This window comes from Phoenix dactylifera, chromosome 8 (assembly GCF_051530095.1).
Source record: "Phoenix dactylifera cultivar Ajwa chromosome 8, Ajwa_hap1_PhDact_Kaust_v1.1, whole genome shotgun sequence".
NCBI classification, from domain to species: Eukaryota; Viridiplantae; Streptophyta; class Magnoliopsida; order Arecales; family Arecaceae; genus Phoenix; species Phoenix dactylifera.
In genome coordinates this window covers 8,934,126-8,940,272 of record NC_143197.1, presented here as the reverse complement: position 1 = coordinate 8,940,272, position 6,147 = coordinate 8,934,126, and positions in this window count along the sequence as shown.

Sequence of the window (6,147 nt, the reverse complement as noted above, 5' to 3'; positions counted from 1 at the left end):
CAATCGTGATTCCCTACGAAAATAGGTACGCATCTCAGCTTTGTGTATTTAGCTCCAATAAAAAGTCATAAGTTAAACTACATCTTTTGCACTCTCATTTGATCGTTTGCTTGTTAATTGCTAGAAACTAGCAATAAACTAGTTGGGGGGTATGATGAGAGCATAAAAGTGCGATCTATACGCTGCTGAAATTAGTATTACTGCATACATATAACGATAAAATGGCTAAGTGAATATTATATTTTTTTGTTTGGCCCAGGTTATCGTTTAAATGCGCATTTGGTACAGATTGGGATGATTTATGACCCCAAGCCTGATCACGCTAGAGCATAATTAAACCTGGTCAAAGTACATTTGCACCCGAGCAGCACATGTCTACACGTCACAGTCTTTAGAGTGCATTAGAATTCAAAATAAAGGAAGATCACGTGTGGCTAGGAAAGTATTCTAAGTATTAGCTGCATGCTTCATCTTTAACCGTTCGAGCCCCAGATCAGCGATCAGGCATCCCGTGATTCTCCCGCATCAAGGCCCCGCGATCATTTCCTTCTCCGCGATCCGCCCAGCCAATCATCAACATCCCCAAATAAATCCATTCCGGATCAGCTCCTCCCAGCATGCCGCGGTTCACATCCGACGCGCCTATCCTCCCATGGTCCAAAGAAGGAAACCCACGAAGCAGCCAGCCGTCTCCCTCTTCCGAATTCAAGACGTCCTCCATCCCAGCCGTCTGCATTCATCTTCTGTGTCCCAGCAATCCCGCGAACCAGAGACCGGACGTCCACCTTCCCCGTGATCCAAGCATTCCTCCCTGCGTCCGTGATTCACCTCCAAGCACCGCATCCGTGACAACTCCTTCCCATCGATCATGTGACCCGGACGATTGGCTCCTCCCAGCATCCACATCTTCCTCCAAGCAATCCTGCATTCGGCCGTTTGCGAGCATCCGGCGCCCCAGCGATCATGCGTCCACTCCTGCGTTCATCATCCACGGATCCCACACCCGTTTCTTTCCGGATCAGCACCTTCCAGCGTCCTGCGGCCGTCCTCGCCGTCCATGATTCACATCCCAGAATCCAGCCTCCACGACCGCTCCAACACGATCAATGACCAAAGTCCGTGCCCTCCTCCTCTCCTGGGATCCATCGCTGGCTTCAAGGTCTTGGGCGATCTATAAAAATGGGAGACGCTCAGCTGGGCAAGAGAGGAAAGGGGGAGAAGAAAGGAGTTCTGTTTCAAAAGAAAGGAGGGTGGCCATCGGTTGAAAGGAGGAGAAGAAAAAACCAAGAACAGGGGATGCTCTGTTCTTGGAAAGAAGAAAAAAAAATATTGTCCACCGGGTTACTTGTTCCTTTTATTTCATTTTTTTTATTTTATTTTCTTGTAATCAATTTTCTTTTTATGAAATCCATCAATTTTCTTTTATGCAATTCGTAATCCAAGTTCAGTTTAATTTTTTGCTTTATATACAATCTATTAATTTTCTTTTATGCAATTCGTGCTCTAGGTTTAGTTTAATTTATGCAATTTATTCTATGGGTTCTGAAATTCTTAGTTTTTAAGATAACTCTGAAATTTTTCTTTGCTGTTCGATTTGTGGTTTTCATTTATATTCTGTCTTCAGAAATCGACCCCTACTCTGCATCAGATTTCAATTGCAAAATTTTCTTTCTTCCCTTTGTTTATTTTTGAATAGAAAACTGGCTCTGGTTGGTTATATTTTAATCGAATATCCTCAAGAAATTGCTTATATATATATATATATTGCCATGAATCTTAATGGAGTTTATATTGTTTATTTGTGTGCTCCAATCGCTTCTCTGTGGATTGACCTCCTACAACCACTATTCATCGAATAGAGGATGGTAAGAGTAAAACAAAAAAAAAATAATATTTATTTGTTGGTTAAGATTTTGACAACAACATCCATTTTAAGTCATCCTCAGATCTATGAAGAAAGCCGACGAACATTTAGGTATCTTCCCATAGCAGCATTCTCTTCTTAAATCCGAAAAGACTGCACTTCAAGCAATAAACATAATATGTTTTTAGAAGTAAACAATAGACATAATTTAATAAGTGATTAGATGGTCTCCACTCTCCCCTAATAAATATACGCTAAAGGGATAATTTTCAGATTTGAACAAAAAAATATAGTCTTATAAATTTCATTTGTTAATTTCTGGAAAAAAAATAGCCTTCATTCTTTAATTAAATACTGCTGCTACTTAATCATCTGAGTAGCCTTCAGCATCTGTTAAGAAACAAATCATTCTAATTAATGTCTTTTTATTAATTTTTGAGAGAAATAATAGAGAGACCACCATGAGAGTTTGGACCCTGGATCTTTCGTACATGAAAAGGACTGCCAACCAATAAGACTAGTTATCAATAGATTTTCATCCTAAATCAAAAATATCTTGTTTCTGTCAAAAATCATGATCCTATATTTTAATTATCAAAACCTTCCATCACCATCTCTCATCCCCTTCTTTTTACATACAAAGGAAATAACATCTATAGATAGAATAATACTATTGTTTTTTTATGGTTTGTAAAAGAAGGCCGAACCTTCCTTACACACAATAAATATAATTATTTTTTAAAAATAACAATGTTTACATAAGAAAGGCTAATCTCATCATCTAATATCTAATTCAATTATGATTTACAATATTTAACAAATAATTTTTAGACATGCATTGCACATACTTAATTGTTGGTTTGAACATACATACATACATACATACATATATATAAATATACACATACACGTACGCATGCATACATACATATATATATATATATACATACATATATATATATATATGTATATATATATATATATATATATATATATATATATATATATATATATATATATATATATATATGTAGGTATATATGCATGCATGCATGCATGTATGTATGATATATTTATAGATGGCCATAATCTTATTGTATAAGAGATTCTTCAAAGATTAATATATATATATATATATATATGTATATATGTATGTATGCATGCATGCATGTATGTATGTATGTATGCATGCGTATGTGTATGTGTATATTTATATATATGTATGTATGTATGTATGTATGTTCAAACCAACAATTAAGTATGTGCACTGCATGTCTAAAAATTATTAGTTAAATATTGTAAATCATAATTGAATTAGATATTAGATGATGAGATTAGCCTTTCTTATGTAAACATTGTTATTTTTAAAAAATAATTATATATATATATATATATATACATATATATATATATACATATATATATATATATACATATATATATATATATATACATATATATATAGGTATATATGCATGCATGCATGCATGTATGTATGATATATTTATAGATGGCCATAATCTTATTGTATAAGAGATTCTTCAAAAATGGATTATTTATCAGAGAAGCAATTTCAGGGATTATAGGACACCAAAGATGGAATATAGATTCTATGTTGTGTGTGCTCTTGTTATTGAATGTTACGCACGTGCGATTGGTGTGTGCACCGGAGCCTAGTCCGCTCCATCAATTTTCAATTGGGTCGACGCAACGTGCTCGGCCTCGACACGCGCATAACACGAGTGCAGCAGGGGCACACGTAACCAAGAAATCACACGTAACCGAGAAACTCGTATTTTTTCTTCTGCTATGGCTGGATGTACTCACGTTAGAACTATATAAAATGCCGTCTTTACCAACAAAAAAAGAAAAAAAAACTCGTGTTTTAATTTTTTTCATAAAAGAGACTGCCATCACATGAGTCACACTCGATGTTGAAACAAAATGCCATCAAGGTGAAAAAAAAAACCACCAACAACAATTCAGATTTTTTTTTTTTTGACTTCTCCTCTCATATATTTTTTGCTATTTTTGTTTTTGTGGAGAGGCTAGCAACCATTGACGTCGAATATGTTTCATCACAGACCCAGCTACTATTGTGCATTGGCTCATCATGATGCCCCCTGCCTGATGTGCCAATTGCAGCCACAGTCTTTCTTTTTCTTTTTCTTTTCCGTTCCTTTTTTTTTCACATCCAAAGTATGCATGAGCACATTGAAACAAAATGCCAAGTCCAAAGAATGTTAAAAAAAAAAGGGGAAAGAAGAGAAGAGAAAATATCAACAACCCCCTACAGAAGTTTTCTTTTTGATTTTTTTACTCTCACGTATCTTATGTTGTTTACTCTCAAATATGTTCAACATCAGAGGCAGCTACTAGTATGTTGTTGAGGGACTTTAGCACCCAATCATGGCTCTCTGGAGGGAGTACAAACTTACCCTACAACAAGATACAGAATGTTATAATAATATAGAACCTCAAAAGTAATATTATGGTAGTAAGCAAATTAACACACAGGAGGGGTCAAATTAAAAAGAACAAATTCAATTCATTACCTGTATAAGTCTAAGAAGCTCAACCTTATACGAAGGAAGCATGTCATTCCACTTCGTATAGTTGAGCGGACACAGCTGACCCTTGCGTGCAACCGATCCTAAAAAGCTTGATAGAAGACTTCCAGCTCTATTGATGGGCTGCCCCAATTCGTTGCAGCGGATGATGATCTTCTCACCCGGAGGAAGCTTCCACACATCCTTTGCTTGAGTGGGTCCCCGTCTCGTCCTCACCGTCCCTTGTCCATCTATTAAAATTAAAAAGTCTTAAAAAGTTGAAGACAAATATGAACATAAAATATGAACTTTAAATCGAATTACCCTGGATCCGGAGCTCATCCTCCGGACAATCAGCAGGAGGCTCGTGCTGAGATCCTGACTCGTGCTGCTGGTGCTCACATGGCTGCTGGGACTGCTCAGAAGTAAATCCCACCTGAGAATGCTGGAATTCCACGTCTCTCAATCGTCTCCCTCGGGGCATATTGTTACCTGGTATGCACAAAAAAGAATCAATATTTGGTTAAATAATAAATTTATACTAAATAAAGGGATAATTTAGCTTATGAATTTTTCTCAACCCTTCTTCGAGCTTGTATAAATTTATACTAAATAAAGGGCCACAAAAAAGACTATGGTGTCCGAAAAAGCAACTTGCCAAGTTTTCTTGATATTGAATTTTTTTTGAAACCACCATCTACTAAAAAAAAGATGCAGTCACAAAACTTTGAACTACAACCGTCTCCATAGCCTGGCATACGTAACAATAGAAGTTCTTAACGACTACCTCGAATCATAGGACAATTTGTTGTAGTAGTTCGCCCCTCTTGAATCTGCAACATTTATATCAGGACATGATGTCTCACAGAGCAAAGATAAACAAACACTAAATTGGTTCAGATATTGTGGATACAAGTACAAAGAAGAATCAGGAACTGGGACTTAGTTTGAGTTGCAGAATGTTATATGAGCCCACCACAGAAATCACCATCATATGGATGAGAATGTGGTGATAATGCAGCAATATAAAATTAACAAAACTAGCAATTATAATGTACGGTCGAAAAGTGTTCAATGTTTCAAAAATCACACACCTACAACTTTTAGGGCAGGCTATATGATGATTGCATGTGACCTCTGTTTATACCATAGTGCACCTCACCACGTATACTTTCTTGTTCCATCCAAACAAAGTAGCCCTCAATGAAAACGATAGAATTTTTAAAAGACGTGCTCATATTAGCAAGACTATTAGAAAGTAATTGTCAGAAACAGTAATGTCTATAATCATAGAGAGCATTGATGAGAAGATAGCTATAGGAAATATCCAGAGCTTACTTTTTTAACTGATGTGCACAACTAATAAAAACAAGCATGCCATAACCCTTCCGGTAAAGTTGTAGATTTTTTTTTTTGATCCAAACATCAGAGAAGACGTGTGCTACAATTATGCTTCTCCAATTGGTGAAGCAGATAAACAGCTAGCAAAGTCAAAACAAAGGTCAAAACATTTATTAATTAACCCAATAACCACTCGCCTTCAGGGACACCATTTCATGCTACTCGGCAAAATTTTCAATATGCCCTTTATTTACATGTCATGAATTTTCCTTTCGCTTATGATCCCTTTATGTCTATGCAAAGCCAATTTGCATAGGTTCATAAGATTTCATGTTGTTTTGGTTTAAATTTACTCAGAAGTCACTCAGCCAAACAAGATAGTTGCATGATCTT